This window comes from Lissotriton vulgaris, chromosome 5 (genome assembly GCF_964263255.1).
Source record: "Lissotriton vulgaris chromosome 5, aLisVul1.2, whole genome shotgun sequence".
NCBI lineage: Eukaryota > Metazoa > Chordata > Amphibia > Caudata > Salamandridae > Lissotriton > Lissotriton vulgaris.
Genome location: NC_141693.1, coordinates 1857769604 through 1857782901, shown reverse-complemented (window position 1 = coordinate 1857782901; position 13298 = coordinate 1857769604). Strand labels below are relative to the sequence as shown.

Genomic DNA, 13298 nt, shown 5'->3' with positions numbered 1-13298 from the left:
CAAGTCCTCTTCCAAAGTTAGACTTACCCACAAGAAATTACTATATTCTAAGTCCTTTCTTTTTTGAAAATCTATTTTATTGTTTTCAAAGCAATCTGTGGCTTAAATTACATGTTTTACATATTCACATAATACTATCAATATACATTCCCATATTAACAAATTAAGTCTGTTGTCGTTACATATCTTTCCGATATGATGCATTTCTCCACACTTGTCTTCTAGGTTCATTCGGACACCTACTTTATTGTTCCCCCTCTGAACTTTCTTCATCAAGGTCTGTGGGTGTCTCATAAATACCTCCCCTGATTTTATTCCAGGCCCCCCATACCTTGCTCCATTTCTGGGGCAGCCCCGATTAATAAACACTGACCTCTCCGCCATTATGGCCATGTCAATGTCTTTACACCACGCTGCTAGAGATGGTACCTCTGCCACCCCCCATGCCTGCGCTATGTTCCGCTTAGCTACCATCAGCCCCATCGTTACCCAAGCTTGCGCCTGATGCGAGAGGTCATTCGGCTCCCAGATATTTAGCAGACACTTTCGTGGTTCTGGGAATACGGACACCCCCTCCGTCTGTGACACCGTTCTCATTTTTTTTTCCAGTAGTCAGCTACCTTGGGGCACTGCCACACTGTATGATAGAATGTCCCTTCTTCCCCACATCCTCTAAGGCAATAGGGATGATGTGCTCTGCCCATCTTGCTTAGTGTGTATCTATTGTGGTATAAGCAGTGTAGTACTTTGAGCTGTACTAGTCTGAGTCTAGAGGGTATTCCCAACCTCCTTAGGCGAGGCCAACGCCTCCTGCCATTCCGTTTCATCAAGGTCCCCCACCTCACGCGCCCACTTTTCCTTGAGAGAGACTGTGGGATTAGGCAGATTATTAATGAGTTTACGGTATGTGAACGATGTGGCTCGCTTTTGCATATAGTCCGTTAGCAGCCTATCCTCCATTGGGGGGGCCTCAGGCGCTTCTGTGCCTTCTGGCAAAGCTGCAAGCAGCACGTGTCGAATCTGCGTGTATCGGAAAATTTCAGTCGGAGCTAGCTCGTACTGCTGTTGAAGCCGATCAAACGGGAGCACCTTCCTCTTTTCCCACAGATCCCCCACTGTGGAGATACCCGATAGCATCCCACTGTTCAAAGCCCTTGCTGTTTCTAAGGTTTCCCAATTGTTTAGTGTCCCAGAGCAGGGTGAGCTGGGTGATGACTCCCTGCCATCCCAACCGTGCCTGCGCTGCATGCCATATCGCAATTGTGTGTTTTGTGGGACCTATCCGTTTTGGAATTTGAACTTTATTATAAAGTGCAGACAGCATACTTCCTGATCCCAGCTGAAACCTGTCTGCCTTGAATGCGGGGTCCGCTTGTGAGGTGTGTATCCACTGATTGATGACTTTAAGGTGTGCTGCCCAGTAGAACAGCTGGACATTAGGGAGTGCTATTCCGCCATCATACCATCCTCGGTTCAGTTTTACCTGTGCTATACGTGCCGGCTTGGCACCCCATAGCATTGTGGACACCTGGGCCGCAATCTGTTCAAAGTATTTCGGAGGTACAGGGAATGGCGCGTTCTCCAGAGCATAAAGGAGCCTGGGTAACCCCATCATCTTGTATAGCACCGCCTTCCCCAACAAGGTCAATGGGAGTGATTCCCAGTGGATCACATCTCTTTTCAAACGTTCCATTGGAGGCGCCAGGCTTTTAGAAAAAAAAACCTAAGTCCTTTCTTGACCAATTAGCAGTATGGGGCTTTGAATTGGGGAAAGATACTACTGATCTTAAATCTGTTTGGGGTTCAAGCCACTGAGGCTTTGCATCGTGCATGTCTCATCCAGGACCATATGTTGTTTTTGAATTCGACTATTTCACAAACAACCTGCTTTGGATTGGCTATGTCTAAAAAATTAAATGCTCCCTCTCTTCCTGATTTGAGAGAATACCCTACATGGTATAATCACACCGATTTGTCACTTAGTGAATTGCAGTCTCTGTTGCTGAATTAGTCTTTTAACATTTCCAGTTTTGATTCCCAAGGTTGGTTGTTATGGCAAAAAAGTTCTTATTTATGCCAACATTGTTTTCAGGGTCTGTCCCCTGGCTATACACAGGTGAGGGTGGATCCCCGTTTTCAAAGTGATCATTCTGTTTCTACCTATTCAGTATACAAGTTATGTCAGAACTGACTCAAAAATTCCACCTTAGCATCAGTTAAACTCCATCTGTCCAAATTTGTCAGGATCCGCACCTGAGTTCGCCCAGGAATTTTGCACCTACCTAAAACTACAACTCCCAGAAGGCCATGAGAGGATAGGCGAGTGGTTTTAACAATGCACGGCGCTCATGCAAGCGTGCGTAATACTGAGTGCCGAAGTTTGTTCCATCCGGAGGTTGCTGTGCAGAGAGGCCGGTTTTGAAAGCTGTTTCCAGACCCCAAGCTTGGTGAGTTAATGCAGCAGAGAGGCGGCGGTGGACGAGATCACCGCGGACACTGATGCTCATATGTTTTGGGGCAAGTTTTCCTTAGTATTGTTCGTTCTGTGAAAATAAATACTTGTAGCGCGGCTGCGCTTTTGATCAACGCTTTGTGGAATCAATAGTCGGAGTAGACGGCGGTGAAGTAACCGCGGACGCCCAGGCTCAAGGCACCATATTATTTTCCTTCGAAGGATAACCTATTTAGCGCTTGTTGCGTGGAACTTGGGAATTAGTTTCTCGGACAGAGTAGGCGGCGGTTGTACAAATACCGTGGAGGCCTTTTCTCTTATATTTTTGTGGAGCTAGCTGCAAGGGCGGCGGTGAAGTAACCGCGTGTCAGGGGGTGCCTGTCAGCCAGGGGTGGGGTGAGGACTTTAACGCCTGTTCCTTTCTGCCCCGAGTGCAGGACGGCCACGGTCCCTTTAATGCTGCTTGGACCTTCCCGGAGGTGGGAACTCCGCCGGTGATGTTATCAGCCATCCTCCTATCGGGAGCAAAGGAGGAGCTGCCGGAGAAGGTGTGGAGAAGGAGTCGTCCAGTGTGGCTACAGAGGAGTTCAGCACAGAGGATTCAGGATTTGCACAGCCCCAGGAGCAGAGAAAGCCAGGAGGCCAACGAGACCACGAGCCGCCCCGCCCCGCTTCAGGAGATGTGTGGCTCCACAAGGTACGGGCCCGATTAAGGGGACTCGTCTTTGCACGAGGAGGGTCACGGGACAGGTCTGCGTGTTGATTGCCAGAAGCTGCATACCTTCACCTTCGAGTACACATAAAAGCGCCTTTGTAAATATCGACGTGCTGTGGTGGCAGTCCCTGGTGATCCCCTCACTCCCCGCCCCCCTTCTTTCAGACCCGGAACTCCGGTGTAATCAGTAACCCAGAGTTTTTGTTTTATTTCTCTTCTTTCGAGTGCCTTTACGGACCCCTGACGTCAAAGGACCTAAAAGGCCAGGACCCTGGAAGAAAGACAAGTTGCGAGCGACCATACCACCAGCCCTGCCTATCTCAGGACCAAAACGGTTCTCTGTTTGCTATGCTTTAAGCGCTGGACAATTTGTGCTACTAAATAAAAGTGCACCCCCTTTCAAAACATACCTGAGTGGTGGTACATATCGTTTACGGTTCTTCCCGCCCAGTCCCATTCATCACACCGCAGTTTGCCTTTGACCTGTTACATTTGTCCGAACCCATTCTATAGGAAATAAGGTCTAAGGCGGTGGTATACTACACCGTGGAAGCCCCGCCTTGGTTTCCTATTTTTCTTTTGCCTCAAGCCATAAGGGATGCATTTATTTCATTCTGGATTGTACCTGCAGTAAGAAATTACATTCCTGGCATTTCTTTATTTCATTTTCTTTTGAGGACATTTCCCCCCATAGAACCGGTGAGCTAGTATGCATAGTATAAGAGCTATATAAGTTGAATGTCTTCTTTGAATGTGTTCCACATTAACTCCTGTTCTTTTGGGTAATAGATCATATCTTTTGGAGTGCTCTGTTATGATGGAAGGTCCAAATAGAGTATGCTGATCCAATCGATATGTGAGGTATGCAACATCCTTTAGCGAGATCTATTGAGAGTAGTTTGTAAGTGAGCTGTGTTTTTGATCTTGTTACTTTCTTGTTCCAGGTTCTCATCCCCGCTGTCCCTACCCTTTCCTATTCCTCACCTGATAACCTTAACACTCTGTTAACTATCAGTCAGAGTTTGGGGATGTCGGGAGGTAGACCCATATATGCATCATCCAGATCCTGAGGAGTGCTGATTCTGACAGAATTACGCACCCACGAAAGGACACTCTTCCTGATCTGGGTGTTCCGAAAATATGGCGTCTATCGAGGATGTAGTCCAAGCTCTAGCCTTAGTACAGCAAGAACTAGCAGCTTCTAGATTAGAGACTGCAGCTTTGAGAGACAGAGTTGATAAGCCATCTAGAAATCCGTTTGATGTGAACATCACCAGTAACCCACAAATACAGGTGACAGTTCCGCCACCTATACCCTTAGTCAATCCTGAAAGGTATGCAGGGGACCCTAGGAAGATATAGGTTTTCTTGACGCAGATAATGCTCCATTTTTCCTGTAAGCCTTCATCTTCCCCGAATCACCATTCCAGGGTGGCCTTTGCTATATCATACCTTATAGGGGACGCAGCTAATTGGGCGGTTCCTTTGGTCTGAAACAATGATCCTGTGTTGTCTGACTGGGACGCGTTCCGAACCACATTTGAAAGAGTCTTCGATAGCAGAGAGTGAAGGATATTCTGAGTTAGGAACACTGGCAATTTACTCAATAGTGTTAGGGGATCAAGCGGAAAACTTTCTGTTGAAGTTTACAGAGTATAGTTATTTTAAGAGAATTAAATTCAAAACGGCTATGGCCGCTTATAAGATTTGGTTTTCCTTTTCGAAAAAATTTGGCATCGGACGATACAATGCCTATACTAGGATGAGTAATAATCAACATTTTCCTGGTGATATATTTTCAGGGACAGTGTTTTTTCGGATTGGGGTAACCAAGGGATTTCCCAATTGGGTGATCTGATAGGAGCACAGGGGGTGATGCAGTTTAATAATTTACAAGCAATATACGGGCTGGATACTAACCATTACTTTAAATATTAGCAAATTAGAAGTTTTATTTTGACAAAAACTGGAGGGCTGACGGTATTTGCAACAAATTCAATTTTGGACACTATACAGGCCGGTACAGATTGTACAATTAAAAGATTTTATTCAGAATTAAGAGTATCAACCAGATGATATGGAAAAATATGAAGGCAGATGGATACAAAAAGTGGGTATAGAGAAGAAAAGCTTCTATAGATCTTTGGAACTAGGACAGAAATTACTATGCTCAGCATCACTCCAGGCACAGCACTTTAAAACTCTGTATTTTCTGTATTAGACTCCATCCAGGTTGGCGCAGTGGGGAGGAGTAGCTGGCATTACGTGTCCGAGATGTGACAGTACTCAGGCTGATTTAGTCCATATGTTTGCTGCCTGTCCAGACTTACAAACAACCAAAGAGGAAATTGAAGTATTCCTTAAAAGATCATTAACAATAGAAATCTCTCTAACACCATCACTTATACTCCTAGGAGTAGAGGATAGACTAGGTAAGGCTAATTACCAGTATTTTATTTTTGTGGCTATGGCTGTTTTAAGACTCTGTATTGCTACAGCATGGCTAGACCGATTGCCACCTACTTTCCATCAGTGGTTAAAGAAATTATTAGCTGCCTTTAACCTTGAGAAAGCGATTTACGCAAGGAGGGGCAGAATAGGTAAGAAACTTGGAAATGAGATATGGGATCATATACAGAAGTGGAAAGAGAGAGATCCAGGGTAGATTAGAAAATAAATTGTGTTAAACTTCTGTTTTATTGTAACTATATGTCTTGCTTTGCCTTCATTTATAGTTTATCTCTTATGCTTGACTTATTTGTATAATTTTTCTATGATTTGTGATAACTCCTGCATGATAAAATGTAATGAACTTTCTTTTGTGTTCTGTACAACGAAAATGGGGGCGGGGGGGAATCTCAAATAAAAATATTTTTTAAAAAAAATGAAAGAGTCTTCAATAGACGGACTACCACTTTTAGTGCGGATAAAGAGTTGCCGAAGTTACGTCAGGGAAAGAATGACTTACTGACCGATCTCACATCGTTCAATCGCCTAGTGGCTGAAGCGGCATGGCCGGAAGAGAAGAGGATGTCTCTTTTCTATCAAGGGCTGCGTGACGGTTTGAAGGATGTGATAGCTGAGATCGATCCGCAGCCTACCAGCTGTGCAGATCTAATCAGTCTCACTCTTCGCCTTGATGGTAGAATGTCTGAACGTAGTGGAGAAAGACCACGGGTGAGAGTTCTTTCTATAGAACAGACAAGAACCCTAGAAATGAGTTTGTCACCAGCGATAACGCTAGTGAAACCATGGAGATTGGGGCCATCAGGGCACCACTCTCACGCATGGAGAGAGAGAGTCGTCGTACACAAGAGCTGTGTATGTATTGCGGCAAACGAGGACACTTTGTACGTGATTGTCCTTCTAAACGGAAGTCGCACGGCTTCCCATACCAAAATAAAAAGGCGTCTGTTTCGGTTGTTAACACTGAGTCTGGGGTGTCTTCAATGCCTCCTCCTGCTGGCCCAGTGGAGAGGGAGTGGAAGATTCCTTCTTTATCTGGTAGTACTATAAAGGATACAGAAACACATTTAGCGCTCGATTCTGATCCGGAAAAAAATTACGCCTTACGATTCGTATTCGTACCCGAATCCGTACGAATGGGAAAGTACCGTCCGACCTGCCTAGTACGATTCATTTCCGTCGATTACCGTACGAAAATCATCAAACCGTACGAATCAAAGTCGGAGACCCGTACGAATTCGATTCGGAAATCCTTCCGTACGATTTGTAAACATGCCGTACAACCACACTAGTACGATCCGGTGCGGAAAGCCTGTACGCGATTCGTACCGCTCAAAGTAGTCGCGCATGAAGAATGATTAGTACGGAAACATCTCCTCACAGCAAGCGGCTGCGACACATACCAACCGTGTACCCCTCGATGAAGCGTTCCCGACCTCCCCCCAACGGCCCGTACAAGTCACCCGCATGCATAAACACCACACGCACACCCCTCCTCAAGCAAACGCGACCCCCCCACGGCCCGTACAAGTCACCAAAACGCACAAGTCCGACACGCACACATTCCGATCAAGCGACCGCCAACCCCCCCACACCACCAACGGCCAATACCCGCACGCACAAACACCACACGCACACCCCCCTCAAGCGAGCGCGAACCCCCCACATCCCCAACGGCCCGTACAAGTCACCCGCACGCACAAACACCACACGCACACCCCCCTCAAGCAAACGCGAACCCCCCACACCCCCAACGGCCCGTACAAGTCACCCGCATGCACAAACACCACACACACACCCCCCCTCAAGCGAACGCAAACCCCCCACACCCCCAACGGCCCGCACAAGTCACCCGCATGCACAAACACCACACGCACACCCCCCTCAAGTGAACGCGAACCCCCCCCCCCACGGCCCGTACAAGTCACCCACACGGACAAGTCCGACACGCACACACCCCGATCAAGCGACCGCCAACCCCCCCACACCCCCAACGGCCCGTACAAGTCACCCGCATGCACAAACACCACACGCACGCCCCCCTCAAGCGAACGCGAACCCCCAACGGCCCGTACAAGTCACCCGCACGCACAAACACCACACGAACAACCCCCTCAAGCGAACGCGAACCCCCCACACCCCCAACGGCCCGTACAAGTCACCCGCACGCACAAACACCACACGCACACCCCCCCTCAAGCAAACGCAAACCCCCCCAACGGCCCATACAAGTCACCCGCACGCACAAGTCCGACACGCACACACCCCGATCAAGCGACCGCCAACACCCCCACATCCCCAACGGCCTGTACAAGTCACCCGCACGCACAAACACCACACGCACACCCCCCCTCAAGTGAATGCGAACCCCCCACACCCCCAACGGCCCGTACAAGTCACCCGCACGCACAAACACCACACGCCCACCCCCTCAAGCAAACACGAACCCCCCCAACGGCCCATACAAGTCACCCGCACGCACAAGTCCGACACGCACATACCCCGATCAAGCGACTGCCAACCCCCCCACCCCCAGCGGTCCGTACAAGTCACACGCACGCACAAACACCACACGCACACCCCCCCTCAAGCGAACGTGAACCCCCCCAACGGCCCATGCAAGTCACACGCAGGCACAAGTCCGACACGCACACACCCCGATCAAGCGACCGCAAACCCCCCCACACCCCCAACGGCCCGTACAAGTCACCCGCATGCACAAATACCACACCCACACATAACGCAAACCCCTAAACCAGCACAAGGACTATTAAAACGAGTCGCACAACACCACTAAACATGTCTCCTGTGTACAAACATCTGGCCACATCCAAACAGCCAAACAGAGGGCACAAGTCACACCCACCCCATATAACACGCATACCACTAATTCAAACTAAGCCACACCCACAAATGGACCAATAAAAGGGTACACACATACAACCCAACATCCCTTGCAACATACCTACTTGCAAAAAGAAGAGCCTGCCAGCACATCACCAACTGCACCCATTAACCTGCACACATACAACCTATCACATCTACACCCACACCCCCCCCTTCACAATCAGACCCACACACCCTCTTACATACACACCATCACCCTCTCAATCACATACAACCCACACCATGACCACACCAAAGCATCCAAAGTTCACTAACACGGAAAATTAGATCCTTGTAGATGAAGTCATCAGAGTCGAGCCACAGCTGTTTGGCGCATTGGTCAGACAGACCAGCATGGCTGACAAAACTCGCATGTGGGAGAGGATCGTTGACAAGGTCAATGCTGTTGCACCCATCAGGCACACCAGGCAGGAATGCCAGTCCAGGTGGTATGATCTGCGGAGGATGGTCAAGAAGAAGATGGACCAGGACTACGCCGCTGCACACCACACTGGCGGTGGTGTTCCCCGCAGACCTCCAGTATACCATCCCTGGGAGGAGAAAGTCATGACCCTGCTGACACCGGTGGGAGTACACGGAATAGAAGGAGTCATTGAGCCTGGTGAGTACACAACAAACACATGTAATATGGTGGAACTTACAACAGTGCACAGCAGTATGGGGGTGGGTGGCCATGAGTCACAGCAGTGCCAAACTGTATGGGGTAGTTGCAAGGTGGAGGCTGAAAGGGTGGAAGGTGTAGGGTAGGAGGCTGCTCTCATCCCATATGTCCCACGTACACACACAAGCACCATGCTGAATGCACAGGGAGTGTGAAAGTACAGACAAGATAGTAGACCACAGAAATCTAATTTTTTCATGTTGAGACACGTTTTGGAGATGCATCATTTGGTGACACAGTAAGGCAGTGTAGCAAGCGAGCGAGGCCAAACCACCTGTCTCCATCCCTCTGTTGCCCTCCTACATCTGTCTGTCTCCCTCCCTCCGACAGTCTCCCTGTGTCTGTCAACCTCTGTCTCCGTCCCTCTGTCTCCGTCCCCCTCTATCTCCGTCCCCCTCTATCTCCGTCCCCCTCACTCTCCCTCTGTCTGTCTCCCTACCTAGGTCTGGCTTACACACCCTGTCACCCTCCTCCCTCTGTATTCCACCTTCAGTTTTCCTCCCACGGTCAATTCACCCCAGCGACCTGGGCACACACACAGTCACACCAGAGCACTTCATAGGTCTATTAAAGACCATAGACCAGAGTGTCTAGGGATGTTACTCAATTACCAGCAGTAATGTGCCAACTGCCTGCGACACACCCAGCATTTGCAGGTGACACAGTACTGTCTCAGGACACACAGTTTGTAAAGCTCTGTAGTAGGCCCTGGTGTAGGCAGAACAAGGCCCTCCTGTGAACATTGCAAACAAAAACACCAGGACAAGGTCAGACATCCTGTGCAGGAACCCTCAACCACGATCAAGGTAGTATGTCTCATGAGGGCACAGCCAAACCACAAAGGATGGAAGCTTGCAAATCACATTCTAACTACTAGCATGGCCTGTCACACACACCCCGTACAGAAACAAATTCCATGGGGACAGGCAATGAAGTGCTACACTATCACAATGGTCCTGTACCACAACTAAACACTCTCTCATATGAATACACATACAACTATAACATGCACAGTGCAGATGCTCAAGTCCATTGTGCCTCTCACACAATGCACTTGCCCCATCATATGAACGTTGTGCATGCAATTAAGTACCAACATGGACATGGGTATTGCCAAGGTGATGCGTCTAGGATAAGTGCCACGTCCTAAAGCCATGATCTAGAAGTGGGTGTACAGGTCCAGGGCAGTTGGCATGGCTTGCCCATCACGGAACAGCAACAACTATCCAAAGTACTGGAATTTATCAGTAAAAATTCAACTCTGTCTCTTACATGAACCTGCTGCATCTAAACTCTGTGCATGCTTGACGCAGGCATAAGGATTGACACTGTATCCTGAATGTTACGTGAAACAGAGCATTGCTGTATATGTGTTGTGCTGGCAATACAAGACACAGCAATGGCTGTGTCACTCATTGTCAAGAGAATTGAAGAAGGAAAAAATCCATGAGTACATGTCAATTTGCCACCACGACATACACAAATGAACAATAAAAACAATGTCAAGCTTGTGGAAATGTGATGCTGGTAATGGATAAAAATCATAATGTTTCTTGATAGTGCATTAACTGTGTCTGTCTCTCACATACACAGGGCAACGTGTGGAAACCACCCCCAACCAAGGGGGAGAAGGATCCCAGTCCCAGGCTCAGCAGGACCCTCACCCCACCGACAGCGACGCCACTCAACGCACTGTGGATGACCCCAACCAACCTGGCCCCTCTGGATCCCAAACCCCTGCAGCAACTGTACCAGCTAAATCTGTGCCAACCACCGGACCCATTCCTACCACATCCCAGCAGACAGGTTAGAGCCCTGCCCATGATCCACCAGATAGCCAGTATGAAAATGAGGGACAGCCTTTTACGGGCACCCTTGAGGTGGCAGACGATATCCACCCTGCCAGCACTCGGGGGTCCCGTCGATCAGATGTGCCCACAAGCGCAGGCCGTGCTTGTGTGGGTCAGGGTGGTGGGAGTGGCGCAAGGCGGAGGCGAGATTCTGGCCAGTCAGCTGCAGGGCCCGGTGTGACTGAACTGAGTACCATCCTGGAGGCATACCGGCGGGACACCAGGGAGGTTAGCCAGGTAATGGAGGCCCTCACCGAGCTCAAACAACAGCAGGCTGAGCAACATGCCAGGTATCAACTACATTATGGACGGGTGGAGGCAACACTGGCTGAGCTCTTGACGGTACATCGGGACATGAGCCAATCACTACGTCAGATTGCTGGCAACATGCAGCATGCTCCCTGTGTCACCAGGCCACAAACATCAAGGCAAAGTGCAACACCAGCCACAGGGAGGGAGGATGAGGAGGAGGAACTGTCTGACGTAGCGTCCCATGCATCGTCCATGCCTGCACATGAGGGTCCCTCAAGGAAGAAGGGTCGTCCACGACTAAGACGTTGAGAGGCAGTGGGTCATGCACAACTCCCAGGACACCTGACGTGGCATATTGCCCCTGGGTGCAACAGCATCACCCATCAGACTCTCCCACATGGACTTGCTGGTCACATTCTGCCCAATGATGCCAAGCACTGTGGGCTTGACTCTGACTCAAACTGTAAGGCATCTCATCTCCAGCAGTGAACTTTGGATTCCCCCCTTCCTGTACAGCACCTACTCACGTTTCCTGCACAAAATCACCTAATAAATATAAATTACATCACACGCACTTGTGTAGTCATCCTGTACCCACAGTATAAAGAATATGTGTGTGCAAATGTACGAAATGCAAGAGTACGTAACAAATTGTAGCCATCCACACACTGGGATTTGAGTCTGGATGAGGACACACATAGGTAACAATATTCTAACAACTAGATACATGGATGGAAACACACACCTGTGATGGTTACTAAATGCTGGAGGGGGGTTTGTCTCACAAAACTGCAATTACTGACAGGCACAGGAGAGTCACTTGGAGGTGTATAGATCAGGGCTATAAAGCTAGGTGGCCACGTTGGGAGTACCTACAACTGTGTCCTCAGGTATGTGAACTATCATCAGCATGCTGCTGTACTGTGGATGTGATGAATGGTGCACAGGCAAAGGGTGGCAGCACAGACTGTGGGCTATGGGCTGTATCAGTCTACACAAGCTCACCTGATCACGTGATCTCCCCCTATGGAGTTACAAGTACACAACTGATGTGATGTGTGCAACGCCTACAGAACACCTAGCCACGTGTGACAATTATCCTCATCAGAACGGCCACATCACACCACACCCAAGAGACGTGGTTATGGTGTGTGTACCCGGTGGCTACTCCACTGGCTGTGACGGAAATGTTGAATAGGTGTGCCAAGGTAGTGTACTGCCACGTTACTGTAAGGAAGGCGAGGTGTGCTGCTGTGGTGCTGACAAGGTAACACTGTCCAAATTTCGGCGTAAGGAAGGTGTGTGTGTGCTGTACGAGGCACATGACCTGGTTGTACGTAGACACACTGTCATGTGTCTCTGCATAGTCTTGCCAGTATGTGTTGCACACACAGGCAGATAAGCCGTTATGGGTGAGTTTGAGGTATTGAGATACCAGGTGGATGATTGTCTGGTGTTCTCTGTGTTTAGGATGGCTGGAGCATGCTCTACTAATGGCTTGAAAGAGGGGTAATCTGTAGGCGTGTGTGGTCCTGGATCTGGGTAGTGTGCGCGGCATAGTGGCTGTGTATGCAGCAGCAGAAATGTGTGAAGACATTACGGCCGAAGGGGTGCGACAACTTGCAAAACAAGCACATACCACAAGGGCATTGTCAAGCCACAAACTTACATGTGTATGTGAATGCAGGAGCGTCTGCGTCACTCAGGGTCACTGCAAATTAAATGACACAGTAATCAGCAAAGATGACAGTCACAGGATCAGGCCCCTTAGGGAGAAGTGGGGCACAGGACACACAGCATCAGCAAGTGTAGTCTACATGTACTGTGTCCAAAGCAAAACAGCAGCTACACACCCATCTACCTCACACACAATACAGTACTTAAGCCTCAACCTACACCATCTATGTTGTCACAGTACACGTAAACACCTATCATCAATGATCCTACAATAGGCCATATATCATACATGCACATTAGAAGGACATGTGCGTTGAC

At 48.9% G+C, this 13298-nt stretch overlaps 1 pseudogene; it reads left to right on the top strand.

Moving 5' to 3' along the window:
- The first annotated feature begins 4307 nt into the window (after positions 1-4307).
- On the top strand, positions 4308-11612 carry LOC147717535 (uncharacterized; annotated as a pseudogene).
- Positions 11613-13298: the final 1686 nt, after the last annotated feature.